This window comes from Canis lupus, chromosome 1, assembly GCF_003254725.2.
Source record: "Canis lupus dingo isolate Sandy chromosome 1, ASM325472v2, whole genome shotgun sequence".
Taxonomy (NCBI): Eukaryota; Metazoa; Chordata; class Mammalia; order Carnivora; family Canidae; genus Canis; species Canis lupus.
Window position 1 is genome coordinate 26,090,421 of NC_064243.1, and position 20,862 is coordinate 26,111,282.

The 20,862-nt window shown below is 38.9% G+C and overlaps 1 long non-coding RNA gene across 1 annotated transcript in view; it reads right to left on the reverse strand.

The window, feature by feature from the left end:
• Positions 1 to 19,424, reverse strand: part of LOC112644144 (uncharacterized) — a 31,259-nt gene extending 11,835 nt beyond the window's left edge. The window contains exon 1 of the long non-coding RNA XR_003126171.3: positions 18,988 to 19,424. This is a non-coding gene — a long non-coding RNA (uncharacterized LOC112644144). The remainder of the gene's footprint in view (positions 1 to 18,987) is intronic.
• Positions 19,425 to 20,862: the final 1,438 nt, after the last annotated feature.

The window sequence follows — 20,862 nt, forward strand, 5'->3', positions numbered from 1 at the left end:
TTCTTTCTTTCTTTCTTCTTCTTTTTCTTTCTTTCTTTCTTTCTTTCTTTCTTTCTTTCTTTCTTTCTTTCTTTCTTTCTTTCTTCTTCTTTCTTTCTTTCTTTCTCTTTCTTTCTTTCTTTCTTTCTTTCTTCTTTCTTCTTTCTTCTTTCTTTCTTTCTTCTTCTTTCTTTTCCCCTTCTCTTCCTCCCCCTCCTCCCCCCTCCTCCTCCTCCTTCCTTCCTTCCTTCTTTTCCTCCTTTTTTGAATAATAAGCTTCTTCTTCTTTTTTTTTTTTTTGAATAATAAGCTTCTTAAAACCACATTTCAAGGTCGAAAATCTAAATAAATTAATTTAGGAAACAGCAGGTGCTCAAAAACTATTTGTTGAATAAATTTTCCAGTAATTGAACTGGACTCTGCTGGGGATTATCAGTCAGAGGATGACAGTGTACATTGCATTAGATACCTATTGCTACATGACAAATTACTCAAATCTGTGCAGCTTAAAATAATACACATTTATTATCTCTCACAGTGTCTGAACTTTGCTGGTGGTTGTGGCTCAAGTGGCTCCTCCATGAGGTTGCAGAGAAGGTGCTGGCCAGGGTTATAATCATCTGCACATTCAGCTGGGGCTGCCAGATTCACTTTCACCCTCTATAAGAGCTGGCAGGCCTTAGCTCTCCTTCACCTCTCCATAACCTCTCCATAGGGCTGCCTCATGACATGACATGAGGGGCTTTCCCCACAGCAAGTAACAAGGGAGAGGGAGAGATGGAAATCGAAAAATAATAGATGATATGTAGAGAGAATCCTGACAAGGAAAGGTCAATCTTTCACATCTTATCCTCAGAAGTGATACACTTCCCTCCTGCCATATTCTATTCTCTTAGCAGACCAACCCTGGCACAATGGAGGAGGGTGATACACAAGGGTCAGGGTATGATGAAGAGGCGGGAATCAGTGGGGCCATCTTGGAGGCTGCCTACAACTTGCACATCAGAACTTCTGAGAGATTTATGAATGGAGATTATCATTGGTATTACCAAAAATGTTAAATAATGTTTATTTCTATATTACAAAGAAACCTATGTTCTTTGTTAAATAAGGGTTTTAAGTAATATAAATGTGTATAAGAACAGCAGATGTTTCTCTCAATGCTTTTCCTTTGTCCTATCTTTCTTCTTTATTTTGTTTAATCCAGAGGCATGTTTCCCCCCAAAGAGCCTTCAACAGACAGAACAGGTCAAAGAAAGATTTTTTGAGGATACTCATAACTCAATTCTCAGTTAATAGAAATCCTAACAGTCCAGGGTTATGTTTTAACTGTCATTGTTCTTCCGAATCATTTAACACAAGGTTTAAAAATGGTAAGAACTCAGTAAATATTTGTTGATTTGAAGTGAATTTAATTCAAAACAGTAACATATATTCTCAGTGTACGAAACAAGAAAATTACATGGAACTTTTTTTATAAGAGTTTTGAAATAAAGCTGTTTTTCAATAAATCCATTAAATAATTGGAAATAAAGAAATCCAGACCCGAAGATATATAGCAAGTCCCCGTTAACTGATGCTAAATTAGCTGAAACGTTTGTACTGTAGTTCCCTAAGGACTTCCAAAGATTTTTGGCCTGAATACAAGGCTCACAAAATACTATCAGCTGGGGACCTAGGGCATGTTTTCTAAAGGGCTGCCTGGTTCCCTATTCATGTAAAACTTTGTTTATCTAAAAGCTTCGTATGTACATTGCCCTACTCTACCACCTTCCTAGCATCTAATGACAGAACAATCTACTTAAATTTTAGTCTTAGTTAACAAATTTTTTTCTAATTTATTGAGGAATAATTGACATACATCACTGGATATGTTTAAAGTGTACAGTAGGATGATTTGATTTACAGATATTGTGGTGTGATTACCATAATATTTAGTTAATACCCAGCATCTCATACAGATCTAATTAAGAAGAAAAATGTCTCCTTCAGATGAGAACTCTTAGGAACTACTCTTTTAACAACTTTTTTGCTTATTTTTCATCACTATTAACTATAGCGGTTATCTGTATCTTATATCCCTAGTACTTACTTATCGTAACTGGAAGTTTGTACCTTTTGACTACCTTCCTGCAATTCCCCTTCAGGTAACACAATTTAAACAATGCCCTAAATGACCTCCTTAAATATTAGTAAGCTGTATTTTTACATTAACCAAACTCAGACCAGAGTATTGTATTCTATATTTGGAACATTTTTATGGAATAAGCTTGAAATAAACTGTGCAATTTATGTATGTCCAATTTCTTGGTGTAATTATTCATAACTAACAAGTGTAAACACTGCAATCAAAATCTTTTTCATAACCGGTATTTATAAGCTTTTATTCTATAATAGGGACCAGTCTATCAATTTATTTTAAAATTTACCCTGGAGAAACAAATATAATGCAAAAACACTTTAATTTCAGAGACATTCTGATAAAGGGATCCCTGTTGCTTAGAAATGGATCTCTTTTGGGGCACCTGGGTTAGCTCAGTTGGTTAAGCATCTGACTCTTGATTTTGGCTCAGGACATGATCTCAGGGTTGTGAGATAGAGCCTATGTTGGGCTTCGCACTGCGTATGGATTCATCTTGGGATTCTCTTTTCCCTCTCCCTCTGCCCCTTGCCCTTACCTCTCCAAAAAAAAGAGTTGAGGGAGGGGGAAGAAGTGGATCTCTTGTTTTCTGCTTATCATTCAGGCTTTTTAATTTGAGGTGCATGAAGCATAGATTCACCATGTAATCAACGTCAGTGTGGAATATTTGGGTAGAACTTTGCTGTAGAAATAGTCCCAGTAGTTTGAAAAAACTCCCTCATATCACAAAGGTTCTTGTTATTTTACATCACATAGTTATTGTGATCAGCATGTGATTTGTGTTTTTAATAACATGATCATTATTTTTCCATATGTAGCATGCAACTGTGGGTTGCCAACTCAACAGCTATTTTATTCATATTTCTTACCAATGCAATCCTGATTTTTTTAGATATTAGGCAATACTGCACCCAGAGAAGATGAGTCCCTTGTCCAAATCCAAAGGATAAATTATGACTATTCAAAGCCAATCCTTGCAATCCATTCTCCTTTGTTGGTGAATTTTATGGGTGAACATATGATCCATTTCTGGCTAATGAGACACAGGGGAAAAAATAGCATAGGGTTTCTGGGAAAACACTTTTTTCCCTGATAACAAGAGAGATGTACAAAGGATAACTTCTTTTTTATTCTTGCTTTTGGATATACTGAGAAGTTATGACTGAAGCTGTTGTAGGCAACATACGATCATGAGAGGAAACAAATTTCCCTCCAGTCCTCTGATCTTTTTAAGCTGCTGAATTAACCAACCTAAAATAATTTACTTCTTGACTTTTTGTTATGTGAGATATGTAAAAAATGCTACTTGGACCTTTACTTGAATATTTCATTATTTGCGCCCCCAAGCATCTTAACTAATGTACCATACTATTAACACTCTGTGTTTCATTCAAGGCATCAGTATTTATGCAGCTAATTTATTTATACCCCTCCTGGTGGTATTTTGCTTGGTTTCATAATTGTTAGTAGTGGCAATTGTGAATGATATGTTATATTCTCCTAAGACTTTTCTGTGTTTATATTTTTATAAAGTAGGCAATATCATCTCCATTTTGCTAATGCCAAAATAGAGGCTTACAAAGTAATCACGTCAGTTACACAGTTGGCAAATAATAGAGCTGAGATTGTATTCTTTCTTTTTCAATGTTTTATTTATTTATTTATTCATAAGAGATGGAGAGACACACACACACACAGAGTGAGAGAGAGAGAGAGGCAGAAGCAGGCTCCACGCAGGGAGCCTGATGTGGGACTCGATCCTGGGACTCCAGGATCACACCCTGGGCCGAAGGCAAGTGTTAAAACCACTGAGCCACTCAGGGATCCCCCTGAGATTGGATTCTTGATGAAAATGTTTAACTTTGAAAACTGTGCTCTCAGACGCTGCACTACACTGCCTCCCTCATGGACCAGGATTCCTGCACTACTACTACTTCCACCATTCTAAACCTTTGGGGTTTTTTTTTTTTTTTAATTTTTTAAATTTTTTTTAAATTTATTTATGATAGTCACACAGAGAGAGAGAGAGGCAGAGACACAGGCAGAGGGAGAAGCAGGCTCCATGCACCGGGAGCCCGACATGGGATTCGATCCTGGATCCCCAGGATCGCGCCCTGGGCCAAAGGCAGGTGCCAAACCGCTGCACCACCCAGGGATCCCAAACCTTTGGGTTTTTAACTCATTTTTCTTGGTTTTCACTTAATGTTTTCCCAATTGTATTTTCCCATGTTATTAAGAAAATTTTCAAACATACAGCAAAGTTGACATAATTTTGTAGCAAAAACCTATGTACTCAACACCTAGATTCTACCATTAACATTTCACTTGCTTGATCACATATTTATTACATCTTATTGTCACCATTCTCCCTTCTAATTCTCTTCTTTAACTTTAGTACTTTTCTAACATATACACATTTCATTAGCAATGGAATTAATGGTCCCTTGGATGCTGATTTAATTCTCTAAGATCTGGTGTTTCAAGTAGTCATTGGAGTAAATGATGACTCTCCTTTAATACTATTTTTCTGTTTGTTAAAATAAGAGAGCATTATCACTAATGAATTTTAAAAAATCACCATGATAGCCAGTACAGGTCTGAATCTGTTTGTTTTAGTATAGAGAAGTGTCAGGGGTGCCTCAGTGGTTCAGTTGGTTAAGCAGCTGCCTTATGCTTAGGTCAGGATCCCGGGATCTTGGGATTGAGTCCCTGCATCAGGCTCTCTGCTCAGCAGGGAGTCTGCTTCTCCCTCTCCCTCTGTGCTGTCCCCCTGCCCTCTCAAGTAAATAAATAAAATCTTTTAAAAAAGAGAGAGAGAAGTGTCAGGCGATGTTGCTATAATAGATTAGGGTTGTCTTTCATTTCCAATTATATTTATGCAATGGTAAATAATGGTGTCATTAAATAATCATTGAAATAGACAAATTATTCTTATAATGTTCTTGAAATATTTCTGATTCAGAGTGTTCATGCATGCCTTTTCTAATTTTAAAAGTTTGAAGTGGTTGCTCTCTTGATTTACCAGTGAGAGTCTTCTGTGTGTTTCAGTGTGAGAGGGGGGTAGGTGCGTGTGAGTGAAGCCACAGGCCGCTGTCTGAGGTTCCCCTGTGCCCTCTGCCATGTGTTTCTATTTCTGAACCTCTGGCCAGACTCACTTATGCCAACAGAATAATTCAGTGAAGTTCTTTAATTCAGTTCTCATAGTCCAACTGGGAAATATAAAAGAAACCAGATTTGTAGTTTGGGTCTCCGGCCTCTTCTATTTCCATAGTTTATAAATCCTTGGCTTCTCATGGCTAAATGCCTCAGGTATAGACAAGTAGTGATATTTTTAAAATTTATCTTCATCTTTACTATCTTAGTACAGAAAAAAGGGAAAGGTTCTTTGAGGGTGTTAAATATTCTATATAATAAAAATAATGAATGTATGTCCCTAAATCCCAACCACTTGATGCATAAGATATTATGATCTGGTTTTTATTTAGTATTTGCTATCTTTTCACCTAGGAGGAAGGAATGCTACTGTTTAATTTTTCTGTGGTTCCTTTGCTTGATATTAATGCATTTCTCAGTGTACATTTTGTTTGCATATTAGAACTATTTTTTTAAAAAGATTTATTTATTTGAGAGAGAGAGCACACACAAGTTGGAAGGGGAGACAGAGGGCGTGAGAGAAGCAGACTCCTCGCTGAACAGGGAGCCTAATGCAGGCTTCATCACAGGACTGAGGATCCTGACTTGAGTGGAAGGCAGACACTTAACCCACTGAGCCACCCAGATGCCCCTAGAACTTTTACTATTCTCTTTCCTTAGAATGCATTTGTTGGCCAATGGCTTGGTTATGACTTATTTTTATTCTTTTTAAATGAATGTTTGTTGAAGTCTTTTGTGTCAGATACAGTCTGGGAAACAGATAAATTGTCTTCAGGCAGCTTATATCTAATCACAGGATTAGCTGCTAATTAATTTATCTTCTCTTTTTATCTAATTTGAAATGGAATTTGTAAAATACGTTTGTCAGTAATATTTTTCTAAAGTTGTGTTTTCCTATCCTTTGTCTCCCCCACCGCTAGATATGTTTGGTCTCCTCTCAAATATTTGATCTGTATGTGAAAATAGGATTTATATATTGCATACTATTTTAAATACTGAGCCCTTAAACATTTCAAGAAACAAGACCTAACCTGCAACAAGTCCTGGGAACGTAAAGTGGAAAACCCATTTTGGCCAAGTATGTTTTTATTTTTTTTTTATTTTTATTTTTTATTTATTTATTTATTTTTTTTTATTATTTATGATAGTCACAGAGAGAGAGAGAGAGGCAGAGACACAGGCAGAGGGAGAAGCAGGCTCCATGCACCAGGAGCCTGATGTGGGATTCGATCCCGGGTCTCCAGGATCACGCCCTGGGCCAAAGGCAGGCGCCAAACTGCTGCGCCACCCAGGGATCCCTGGCCAAGTATGTTTTTAAAGCAGCATCACTATGATTCTCCAAAGCCTCCCTAAGGAGTGGGTTCTGAGGTTTTCACACATATTCAAGGCTTACTAAAAATGCTAACCCTGCTAAATGAGAAGAATATACTATGAATGTCATCCTCTGAACAACTGCGTTTATCTGAGAGAAGGCAGTCCTGGTGCCTTCTCACTCAGATCTTTGTTCAAAGGTCTCTTTTCAGTCAGGCGTCTTCTGTCTCCCTGTGGTGGTCTTCTCTGTGCCCCTCTGTCCCCTCCCCACCCAGTAGAGTCATCATCTCTCAGATAAATGCCCTGAGGGAAACGGGGCTGAGTGATCTGAGAGTAACAGGAAGGGGACTCACTAGGCTTAGGCTCATCGTTTGTTGCCTGTCTCTCCCTGTGGAATGTGACCTCCAGGCAAGCAGAGACCTTTCTTTTCTCATTTACTGTGGTGTCCCTCGTATCTACCTACAACAGTACCTGGCACGGGAAAATCATGCTATGATTACTGTTGCTATTTTTAACTTCTTGCTGAGGGATACACTCTGCTTTCCTACTTTGCAGAACAGTACAGTACATGGGCTTCTCAGATTTTATCACAGGGTGGACTCACAGCCATGTGGTAACACAGACTGCCTTCAGGTTTAGACAATTGCTTTGTTAGGTTTAGTTGATTAACTATTTCGTTGGGATGGAGCCAATGGGTATAATAGAACCAGCAGGTGTTTATTAATAATACAACCTTATTTCCTCTTGCTGTTCAGGACTGCCAACTTCTAAACAGGGAGATACCTGAGCCTTTTGTGTGCCACATGACAGTCTTGTATTTTTTTCACAGGTGTTAAAACAAAACAGGGATAAGCAGATTTTGTAATCTTGTGTGTCCTGAGCCAAGCAGAAGTTGTGCGACCTGTTTTCATGACACAGCTCAGAGTGGCTGGCCAGAAATTAAGTAGAACATCATTGGGGGCAAAACATATTTCCATTTATTTAATTAGATCTGTGACCAAAGATCTATTGAAAGTGGGTGGCAGAGTAATAGAAGATATTTTGAAATCTTCTAGATCTTCACCTTTACCCAGTTACATCAGGGCTGGTTTTTAGGATTTATGGTATACAACATAATTGTATACCATAATTTGTTAATGGAACCAGACTTTAGGCCTAAAAAAACCTACAATCAGGCTTTCAGGGGGCCCATTTGCATTTCTTTGAGAAATTCGTCTTTTAGACTACTCAGTTTAGGGATCCCTGGGTGGCGCAGAGGTTTGGCGCCTGCCTTTGGCCCAGGGCGCGATCCTGGAGACCCGGGATCGAATCCCACATTGGGCTCCCGGTGCATGGAGCCTGCTTCTCCCTCTGCCTGTGTCTCTGCGCCTCTCTCTCTCTGTGTGACTATCATAAATGAATAAAAATTAAAAAAATTAAAAAAAAAGACTACTCAGTTTATAATCAATTATTATCAACAATTGATATAAAATGCACATTTATGGGTTTGCTTTAGTTTCATTTCCTTATTTCTCTTAGACTGAGAGATACACTAATATATACATCTAATCTTTCAATGCTAAAGATAAATTCTAAAAAATTTTTTTCTAGTTCCAGAGGCACCTCTTACAAAACTCGAAAGCTTGATGAATGCAGCATTTGACATGACATAAGATCAGAAATGCTGATTTATAGAACCCTCATTATCTTTTAGGTATTGTTTCAGGTGCTATCTTATTTATATATGTGTGCATATAATACTATATCTTAACTATAATCTAGTCAACACATGGTAAATAAATAAATTGAATCTCAGAGAGGTGTGGTAATTTGTTCAATCACACAGCTTAAAAATTGCAGCCCTAGCGTATAAACATTTTGTATGACTCCCAGATTTCTGCCATTTTCATCACATCAGGGTACTTCTCAGAAGACAAAAATGCTCAAAATTCCTTTTAAAAAAGCATTTGAATATAATTGGTAAGACAAATGACATCAAGCCAAATTTGTATAATAACATGAGGCTCAAAATGGAATCCCAAGTAGTATTTAAGAGAATGGTTCATAGATTCAAAGTGAGAAATTTCAACAAGTACAGGCAAGGCTGACACAGCTTGATGTCTGATGGTAATGGCTGTATTACTGGCAATTTTGTAAAATTTTCTTTGAAGCCGCATCGAATTACAATTTGAAAATGGAGTTCAAGCTTTGGTCCATTTTCTTGGATCTAGAGAAATCTGGGTGCACAAAAGGAAGCTCTGGCCTGGCGAACCTATAAGGGGAAGAATAGAGTGTCCCCTTTTTCCTACCATCCATTATGTTTCAGTGTCTGAGGAATGCAGAACCTGGAACAGATTAAGTAATCCACAGCAGCATGGACTTTGTTCACTTCCCTGCCCTAATCTCTTGGGCAGCCACTCTTTTCCTTCCTTATTCTTACAAGATAAAACAAACCTATTTGGGTCCTTCCGTGTCTCTTCATCTTAACCTCACTAGTATTTTAGCCATTCCCCACATTCCCAGCACCACTTACTACACACCGCACACATGCACACACACACAATTGGAGCAAAATTGAATTTCTATTCTTTATTGTCACTCCTTACCATGTGGGAAGTTTACATTTCATTTTCCTAACAAAGCAAGTTTACTCTGCTAATTAAGGATAGGCAGTGTGAAAGCATAGATGGCTTCTATGAAAAGAAAGAATTTTGATAGCTAAGAAATGAAACTGAAAGTGTGCGTGAATGATGCTTTCAGGAATTTTTTCTGAAGTTATTCATTTATGCCTAGCCAGGTTCGGCTATCATAGCTTCAATTTTGAAATGATGTATGTTCCATACACAAATAATTTACAAATCCAGAAAAAAAAATCATTGGGAAATTATGACTTCTAGGACTAGAGTTGAAACAATGCCAACCCCAGAGTTTTGTAAATTGGGCTCTAAGTGTGAAATCTTTCCAGCTGTTAAATGCATCCCATATCAAATTGTATTCAGGGTTTTTTTTTTTTTAATATTTCCTTCTGTATGAGACCTCCTAAAGACACACATACACATACAGACACACACACAGACACACACACACACACACACACATATATATACACACATACATATATAAGCTAAAATGGAAATATCCTTTTAATTCTTGGAAGATTATGAGAAAAAGCATATGTAAATTTAGTGTACACATGTCATATTTTTGGATGGCTTGTAGTTTTGTTGTATTTATTTATTTATTTTATTTTTTTCTGTATGGCTTTCTTAGTTTTCAGAATAGTTCAAATACAGAATTAACTATCACCTATAATCTGCCCACTTGATTGTTTTAAAAGTTCCAAGCATGGACACTCTGTGATCGACACTAAAAAAGGGATTTGTCTTTGACAGATAGACACTTTTCCCTGTTGATACAGCAGCTCTATGGTGCTGACAAGTCCCTCGGAGGAGGTGATGCTCTCTCCCTTTCCCCTTCAGCTTCAGCTAATTTAGTCCAAATGGAACCCAGTCTTGGGATGCCTGGGTGGCTCAGTGGTTGAGTGCCTGCCTTTGGCCCAAGGTGTGATCCTGGGTCTGGGGATCAAGGTCCATATCAGGCTCCCCGACGGGAACCTGCTTCTTCCTCTGCCTGTGTCTCTGCCTCTCTCTCTCTCTGTCTCTCTCTCTCTCTCTCTCTCTCTGTGTTTCTCATGAATACATAAATAAAATCTTTAAAAAAGAAAAAGAACCCAGTCTTGTACTCTCACTTATAGGGTATAACTGATTGTCAGTCCAAATTCTCAAACTACCTTTTCTCTTGAAGAATACAAATTTTAATCTGGGCTGATAAGAAGCATAAGATTCTGTAAACTTTAAAATCTTTGATTTTCTGATAATTATTTTCTATTCACTCACACTTCTGTGGTGAAATACCCCAAAGGGAAGTATGTATTCCCCCAGAAGAATATATGATAATTCTTTCCACCTTACCAGATGCAAAGAAAGAAAGCATAGTGAATGGAAACTTTCCTAGTCACTTGCCTTGTGGATGTTTTCTGACCCGTTCTTAGGGGTCTGTCAAACTCAATGAACTGAAGACATACACGTCTTTAAAAGTATTAACTAAGTCCTTCGATCTTGTACTTATTTTCATCCAATTTACAACCATTGTGATACAAGCATTAACATAAAAATTATTATGAAAGACTGTATAAGCTACTAAGAAATGTTGATTGGCTTATCAAATCATGATTTATTTCTTTTTATAGTTTGCATCTTAGTTCTGTGTTATTTGTGAAATCCTCTTTTTGCCTCTTGTGCCACTTTAATGGCCATTGGGAAACAGTGCTGCTGGGGTCAGGGGAGGTGCCAAGACTACTTCTTTGCTTCCTTGTAGAGGATATTGTGTTCTGGCTATAAAAGTAAAATGTATTCCTATGCTCCTAGTGTTTATTTATAATTATAAACAAAAATAATTATCCATGATCTTGCCATCATTAATATTTCAGCAAGTCACTTTCTCTTCTTTCTCCGCCCATTTTTAAAACAGAAATTTTGAAATATGTAACAAATATGAGCAAGTCTTATAAACATAGAGATTTGAAACAATGAACACCGTGAAGTGTTGTCATTATGTAAGTGTTGATTTTGAGTCCTTGCCTTTCATCTTGCTAGTACATATAATTCAGAATTCAGAGATGACCAAACACTCTTATTCATGCACTGAGATGATTTAGTTTATAAGACACTCATGGAGCTTGTCATATTGTAATAATAGATCTATAATAAGCTACGGTTTAAAAGAAGCTATACAGAGATGCCTGGGTGACACAGCCCATTAAGCCTCCAACTCTTGATTTCAGCTCAGGTTGTGATCTCAAGGTTGTGAGACGGAGCCTATGTCTAGCTCTGTGCTCAAAGCAGAGTCCACTTAAGTCTCTGCCCCTGCCCCATGTGCTCTCTCTCCCTGTAAAACAAATAAATAAATCCTTTTTAAAAAATAAACAAAATTAATAAATAAAATTAATAACTATACAGAGGTCTCCACTAAAGAAATCACCCTATATGTATTTATTTTGACATTATATCATCAACATTTATACAAACACAAAAAAACAAAATCACAGCAGATTATCCAGGTTAGATTAATTTACATGTGATAATAGCATTCCTTTCTTTCATTCATCATTCATTTGCTTAACAAATATTGCCTGAATGCTTACTCTGTTCCAGGGACTACCTAAGAGCTTAGTATATGTCAGTAAATAAATTCCTTTATCTTTGTCCTTGGGGGAATTTGCTTCTAGTGAATTCCTCATTTCTATTGTCTAAGCTACTTTATTTTTTTAAAGATTTATTTATTTTTGAAAGGGGGGGGTCAAAAGGAGAGGAAGAGAATCCCAAGCAGACTCCCCACTGAGCTCAGAGCCCCATGTGGGGCTTGTTCCCATGACCCTGATATGACCAGAGCTGAAACCAAGAGTCAGATGCTTAACCAACAGAGTTATCCAGGTGCCTCCAAGCTACTTTAAATAATAGAAATTTTCATTAGCTTTTTGGTAACTCTGGGTCCAAGGGGCACCTGGGGCAAAAGATCTGATCCAAAGAGCTACTGTTTACCCCAATGTCATACAGTAAGCTAAAAATTCTGCCCAGATAGTTGCCTATTTCTATTTTACTTTAAAAATTAATTTCAAGGAGATAATTTTACACCAGTGTAGGCATCAAAGACAGAGACTGGGATAATGAATTTTGAATAATACTCCTGAGGCATTTCAGAGACTAAAAGCTACACAAGCAACTAAATTAGCACATTCTCTGTTTGGTCTTGTGCATGTTTGAAAAACCCTGATCTCTGACAGGTTCATGGAAAAGAAAGATACTATAAGGGCTACTGAACTTGGTTCCCAACTGGAAGGTGATTGATTAGTAAATGAGCCATCCATTGGGAATATCATATAATGAATTTCTTCCCCAAGTGTGTTGCCTCTTCCCAGGCATGCTAAAATGTGGGTGCACACAAACCAGATCTAGTGGAATCTCTTTTCCCTCATAATTTACCTTCTGTGGTCAGCAGAATGATGTCCACGGATGCTCATACCCTAATGGAGCCTGTGATTATTAAGAGAAATAGCAAAAGGGATTTCCAGAGGTAATGGAGGAGAGAATGTATCCTGCATTATCCAAGTGGGTCCAATCTAATCAGGTTAAGTCCTCAAAAGCAGAGAAGCTTCTACTGCTGGAGGTAGGACCTAAGAGAAGGTTAAAGAGTTTGAAGGGTGAAAAGAACTCCCAAGACTGCTGGCTTTGAAAATGAAGGAGAACATGAACAAGGGAATATGGGCAGCCTCTGAAAGCTGAGAATTTTACAACTGCATGCCACTAAATTCTGCCAACAACCTGAGTCTGGAAGAGTCTTCACAAGAGCCTCCAGATAAGAAAAGCCAGGCTAGAGGATTCTTGATTTTGACTTTGTAAGACCCAGAGCAGAGCAATCAGTAAAACTCAGACTTTTGATTCACTCACCAAACTGTAACATAGTAAGTCTGTGTTGTTTTAAGCCACTGAATTTGTGGTAATTTATTATGAGAGCAATAGAAAACAAATACACTGTCCAATGTAATTTAATCAGTCAACACTAGGACTTCAGTCATATTTTTGTTAGAATAAATGTATAAATTATCATATCCTGGGGTTTTGTATTAACATTTTGGTCAATTAGTAATAATTTGGCACTTACACGCTCTTCTGCATTTCCTAAGTAGTTTATCAACATCTTTTGTCCATTAAGTCTTTACCCAGGTACAGAAATAGTATATGCTTGAAGAAGTCCCTGCTTAGTGGTTCTTTGGTGACTGATTCCTCTCATCTGTGGCATGGGAGCCTATTTACAATGCTGAGTGCTACCTGGGGCCATCCATGCTGTTACCAAAGGCTTGGCCAACAAGGACCCAAATGAGCTATCTGAAAGGTTTGTATACATATAGCCTGGGTGGGAATTATAGATTTACTGAGAAGCCCCAGTGTGCCAGGCTGAGTTCCTTCTTTCTTACCTAGGACATCCTCAAGTAGGTGACAAGTATAACATAACCAGAAAACCTAGTCATGAAGAAAGTTGACTTGATCAACACCTGAGAGCAAGTCAGGTGAACCAGAGGGGATTTTTACACCTTTGTCTTCAGCCTGATTGTAAATCCAGTAACATGGTGCAAGCCATTTCATCTGTATGATTTCACAATGAAATCTAAACCATCTTTTTTGGAAGACTGCTAAGTATAGTGCCAAAGACATACTTTTTGTGGTTAACTCTCTCAACTTTATGCTCATTCCATTGCTATACAATTCTAAAAATCTGATTCCAAAACAATTACCTTGGCTTCCAGGGAATAATTACTTTAATGATCTTTTAAATATTTTCCCCATAAGATTTGACCCTGCCGTAAATTCTTTATTGCCTATTTATATGGTGATAGGGGATTAGGCAGACACCGTTCTTAAGTCTTTATTGAGCTAAAGGAAAGTGGCCGATAGATGGCCTAAAAATCATGGGGAAATTTTAAGGGGGAATGAAAATTCAATATTTCCAGAACCTACAAAAACAACCAAAGTCAATGATAAAAACAGATGTACTGTGTCAAATTAACAACAGAGGGAATGAGAAAATGTCAATTTTTGCATTGAGACTTAGAGTTGGCAACTTTAGTTGTTTACTGATTATATAGATTTCAAAATAACTTTACTGGTATGTATAAATTAACTAATAAATGAGTAAATTAATAAACTAATAAGATTAAAAGAAAATGAAAGGTGGAAGTCTTTTGTACAAAGAGATTTGTCCACTTAAATAGTAGAGATGGAAATCATAAGGACAGAGTTTAAGCCAAAAAAAGTGGATTGTTTCTTATATGTAATATATAAAAATGTCTAACAGTTATGTGTTAAGGAGTAATAAACCAGATAAAGGCTTAATAGTCTTTGTAGTAGCAATTGGTCTTCTAAGTTATATAAAATTTAACCACAATGAATATACAGGTTTTTATGGGAAAAAATTTAAAACCTACTAAACTACTTAAAAGAACACCTGAATAAATAAACGGTATGATATGTTTGTGAATGGGAAAGCTTAACATTTTAAAGATATAAATTCTTCCCAAATTATTCCAAAAGTTCAATACAATTCCAATACAAATTTTAGTAGGTTGTTTTTAAGAACTTGACAAATGATTCTAAAATTAGTTTGAAAAAATACAGGTTTGAGAATTGCTAAATCAGTCTTGAAAAGAAGATTCATTATTGAATCTACATGTGGACTATAGTTCACAGTAAAAAAATGTACCTCTCAGAAGTCTGCTCAATTGACCCATCCCCCAGCTGCTTCACTTTAAAATCCATTGCTGTTTGCACTCAAGGACATACTTGCTCCCTGTCAACTATTAAGCATGGCAGATACTATGGACTAAATGTGTTCCCCAAAATCATAGGTTAAAATCGAATCCCCTGTGTGAAGACATTGGGAGGAGGGACTTTTGAGAGGTGATTAAGTTGTGAAGCTGGAGTCTTCATGAATGAGATTAGTGTCCTTAAAAGAAGAGACCCTAGAGGCCTTGCTTCCTCTTCTGGTTTCCACCATGTGAGGATACAAGAGAAGATGGCCATCTGCAAACCAGAGAGCAGGCTCTTACCAGACACCTTATATGCTAGCACCATGATCTTGGACTTCCCAGCCTCCAGAACTATGAGAAATGTTTGCTGTTAAAGCCACCCAGTCTATGTTATATTTGTCATGACAGCCTGAATGTTGTAAGACATAAGGGATACTAGGGCATGCCATTACTGGGAGACATCGAATGCTTCTGGTGGCCAACTTTGGTTCCAGGACTCTCAAATAGCCTTGCAAAACTCTCTTTAGAACTACATGGCAGCTTAAGAGCTTTCTTCCTTACTTCTCTTCTGCATTTGAGGTGAGATTGGCATTATAGTTTGGTGGCTCTCCCACTCCCCCATTTTGGCATCTGCTTCTTATGGATCCAGACTTAACACATATTACATAGTTCTTATTTTTTTGAAAAATCAGACATTAGCACAGAAACAAACAGAACAAAGCAGAATAAATCACTCAGAAATTAGTCTGTTTTTACTTGTAGTTGATACATGATTAAAAATTGGTACCACATGGGATGCCTTGGTGGCTCAGCAGTTGAGCATCTGCCTTCTGTTCAGGGCAAGTCACAGGATTGAGTCCCACATTGGGCTTCCTGTTTCTCCCTCTGCCTATGTCTCTGTGTCTTTCGTGAATGAATTTAAAAAATCTTAAGAAAAAAAAAGTGGTACCACAAACTTGTGGGGAAAGAATAGCTTGCTAATTGAATGTATTGAAGGAAATTAGTTCATTACAGAGAGAAAGTTAAAATTGTATGTCTTCTTCACAATGTGTACAAAAATAATTCCAAACTGAATTGAAAACAAAATGTGAAAGAAAAAAATTGTTAGGATACTGAAGTGAGAAAGATTTTACAAAAAAAAAGACTCCAAAGTCTCAAGTCATAAGAAATGAATCAGTATATCAAAATTAAGAATAAAACAGGTGACAGGCTTAAAGAAGATAATTAGAATATTTGGAAGAACAGATATTAATATCTGATGCGTAGAGAACTTCTGCAAAGAAGAAAGTGATGGAGAGAGGAGGGAGGAAGAGAAGAGGGAGGAAAATAGACAAAGTAAATAAATTGGCATGTCACAGAAAGGGAAACTCAAATGGTTAATGAGATGAGATTTTATACCCATCAGATTAAATAAACTAGAAAATCATATAATACTCTTTTGGTAAGATTATGGGCAAGTAAGCACTCTCATGCACCATAGGTTTGAATGTAAGCTAGCTATTCTGGAGAACAACTGACAGCACTCATAAAACTAAGGATTCCGTAGGATCCATTAATACCACTTGAGCATTTCTCTAGCACAGCTCCATATGGAGACATGTTTGAAGATGTTGGTCATAGGATTTGGTGTAGGAAGAGAGTGTTGGAAGCTACCTGAGTTCCAAAAACTAGGGGAATAGATAAATGGTATGTTCAGCAACATTCAGCAACAGTGAGAAACAACAAATTAATAGTACTACTGTGGCTAGATCTTTAAATCACAAACATGATAGAATAAAATTGGAGGGATCCCTGGGTGGCGCAGCGGTTTGGCGCCTGCCTTTGGCCCAGGGCGCGATCCTGGAGACCTGGTATCGAATCCCACGTCAGGCTCCCGGTGCATGGAGCCTGCTTCTCCCTCTGCCTGTGTCTCTGCCTCTCTCTCTCTCTCTCTCTGTGCGACTATCATAAAAAAAAAAAAAGAATAAAATTGGAAATAAAATAAGAATTATTACACAATATCAATCACATGAAGTAAGGGCACACACATACAATAGCTCAATAACACTGGACTCTTATGAGGATCATTACACAGCCAAAGACATATAGCACAACATTAAAGAAGGTGCCTGGGGAGGGGAGAGGAATCTGAAATAAGGAGAAAAATAAAACAGGATGGAAACTTGTGCAAACCAATGACGATGGGTGCCATGTACTAGGAAGTAGAAAAAACTGATTTCCCAGTGCTTGATGTCCAAAGCAGATTTTGGAGTAGGACGAATACGAACAGATTTCCAACAAGCATGTTTTATTCTAGTTAAATCACTCTGAGCATTCTGTCTTCTGTCTTCATGTTTCCAGCCACTATAGCATGCAAACTCTAGGAATTCAATAGAACCAAAACTGTAATGTTAGAGTGCCTTGGACAAGTTTCCTTTTATTCACAAGTTATGACAAATTCAACTAAAAGCAATATGCATTTATTATCACACAGTTTCCATGGGTCAAGAGTCTAGCCATCAGTTTAACTGGGCCCTTTACCCAGGGTCTCTCCAGGCTAACCTCAAACTATCCGTCATGGCTCTGATTTTGTCTAAGGCTCAGGGCTCTCTTCTGAATCATGGTTGGTGGCAGAATTCAACTTGTGGCAGAGGACTGAAGCCCTCAGCATCTAGAGGCCATTGGCCATTTCCTGTCATGTGACTCCTCTGCACATCATGGCAGTTTACTCCTTTAAGGCCAGTAGGAACATCTCTACTGCTCCTGTAGAGTCTCTTTTAAAGGGCTTATCTGCTGAAGTCAGGCCACTTAAGGTAATCTTTCTTTTGATTAACTCAAAGCCACCTGATTAAGGGCCTTAATTTATCTGCAAAATTCCTTTGCAATCTAACATAACCTCTCCACAGTAGTTAAATACCTTTGAGATAGCAAGGCAAATATTCATCCATGCATTTGACACATACTAATGGCCCATCCATTATGTGCTAGGAATGAACAAAATACTTGAGGATGAGGAAGATAAAGATTAACAAAATAAAATAGTTGGCCATAAAGGAGCTCTTATTCTAGTGGTGAAGAGAGATGTGTATTCATTTAATTAAAATAGAGTAAAATAAAATAAGATGGAAAATGGTGGCTGGGGTTTGGAATCTGGCATCAAATTGCCAAATCCTGACTGTTGCTTAGTAACTGTGTGCCTTTGGAAATGTGCTTAAACATGCTATGAAACAAAGTAAGGGAAATAAGGAAGAAGGAAAGAAGGGAGAGGGTAAATGGGGAAAACTTACCTCATCTTTTGTAAAGATTGAATGAGTTAATAGAGTTAAAAAATTAGAATGGCACTTGACACAGCTCTAATAATAGAGGTAACTATAAGGTCTTATGGGAGCACAGAGGAGCAGACAATGATAGCACTTTATGGATTTAAAAAAAAAAAAAAAGAGGCTCAGTGAGTTAAGTGACTTCTCTTTATTCACAAAATTAGTGAGTTAATAGAACCAGGAACAGAAATGAGTTAACCCTGACACCCAATAGTTTAAGGCATTATACTCAGTAAACAAGGTAATACTGGAGGCCAAGAAAATTAAGGCCATTCCACCTCAAATTTAACGTTAACACAAGTACAGCCGTCTCAGGCCCCTGTGAATAAGAGCTGAATTTTACAGGAAAAACTGCAGAACACCCTTGACAGAGATGGTCCCATATCAGAATGAGAACAGAGCTCAGAACGCCCTTGACAGAAAGTCCAGTATTGGAATGAAAACAGAGCTTAAGAAATTCCTCCCCCCCTTCTGAAAGTCCCCTAGACCAGCCCATAGAAACCCAACTGTAACCCCCCTCGGGGTCCAAGTCCCTGCTCCGCTGTGTCGGCTCGAGCTTGTTAATAAACCCTCGTGTCCTTGTATCAGTGTCAGCTCCTTGGTGGTTTTCTCAGATTTGCAATCTTGTGCACAACATTTGGGGGCTCCTCCGGGACCCGAGAGGCCCCCAGGACCCCATCCGGAGGGTTTCACGCCTGGTGAGTACTCAACTTTTTCCACCTTTTGTGCGCATAGTCTCTGAGAGCTCTAAACTGTATTTTTACCTGTAGGAATTCCAATCTGTATTAGGTCGACATTGGCTGAGACAGACGTGCTGGCAGGCCATCCACCGGGGGTCTTGGGAGACGTCCCTTGGCCCCGCCTGGAGGACGGGGTCCCCATCTGTAAGGAGGGCCGACTGCCAGCCCTTCGGGTTACTTTCTGTTTTGTCTCCGCGGCCGCACGGGAACGTTTGTCTGTGTTACTGTGTCCTTGTTAACTGTGCATTTGTCTGTGTTACTGTGTCTTTGTTAAGTGTCATAACTGTCTGTGCCTTGGTATGGACTGGGGACATAATGGGGCAGACACAAACCACCCCCCTGTCTCTTATGCTCTCCCACTTCTCCGACGTTAGGGAAAGAGCTCATAATCTGAGCACAGACATAAGGTGGAACTTTCCACCTACCTATTATCTTACAGGTTAAGGCCGTGATCTTCAGGGATAAACCGGACGGCCACCCTGACCAGGGGCCCTACATCCTGGCCTGGCAGGACATGATCGAGAATCCCCCTCCTTGGCTAAAACCATTTTTACACCCCAAAGCAGGACCTACCAAGACTCTAGCCCTGCCAAAGGCCGAGAAGGAGACTGACTCTAAGACTTTTTTTTTTTTTTTTTTCCAAAAATCCCCTTTATCTGGTCTTGCAGGATTCCTCCCCAGAGGACCTGATTCTCCCACCGCCCTACCCGACGCCCCCTCGGCCTCCCCCCCCATCAGAGGCACCGGGGGCTGCAGAAGGGGCGCCACCCCTCCCTGATGAGGGAGTCCCTGTGTAGGGGCAGGCAGCGGAGACACGCTGACAGACCCACTGGGCGGCCCCACCCCCTAATGCAGGGCCAGCCAACTCCACCGACCCTCCCCTCCGCCCCATGGGACCCCCGAGGAGACCGGTGGACAGCCAATGTTATATTGGCCGTTCTCCACCAGTGATTTATATAATTGGAAAACCCAGACCTCATAAACACTGCCTTCCCCTTATCCCACCCTACCTGGGACCACAACTCCAGCTGAAGGTAAGGAGAGACTCCAGGTCCACCGCCAGACTCTAGGGGCAGGTCTCCAGGAGTCCGCGCACAAGCCGACCAATCTGGCCAAGGTATATGTTGTGAGACAGGGTAAGGATGAGAGTCCAGCAGCCTTCTTAGAATCATAGAGGCTTTTAGGCAGTACACACCTATGAACCCAGAAGCCCCAGAAACAAAGGCCGCAATTATCATGGCTTTTGTTAACCAGGCCACTCCAGACATCAAAAGAAAACAAATGGGATTAAATTCATTGGACATCTAGGTCTTTTCCAAACAGGAAAAAGTGCTGAAACGTGCATTTGAATCTGTTGGTGAACATGCTTTGTACTTAACTGTTTCATAAATTTGCCATCTAAAGAATTCTGGTGTGACAATTCAAAATCGGTTACTCCTTAGTTTTCACTGGAGACTAAGGTTTCTAAGAATGAGAAACTCTGCTAAAATAAGACTGATGACTGAAAGGAAGCAACTCTGTATGTAGGAAAGGAGATATGTAAGAAAGATATAAGGAATGGGAATATATTTTTGTTCAAGGTAAAGAAAAAGAATTTCTAAAATTTTTTAAAAGAAAGCAATTTTGTCCTAAATGAGTCTGTCTGAAAAAAAAATGGCTTGGGACAAATTCTGAATGCAAAGGAAGGTGTAGAAGGTTTTGTGTGTGTGTGTGTGTGTGTGTGTAGAAGGTTTGTGAAGGGAAATCCTTAGAAAAGAATTTTAGATATGGTCAGGACAGACTATCAGATATGCGGGGGCAGCCGTAACCACGGAAAGGGAGATCATCTGGGCAGAGCCGTTGGCAGCCAGAACATCGGCTCAATGGGCAGAACTGATCGCACTGGCCAAGGCGCTGGCC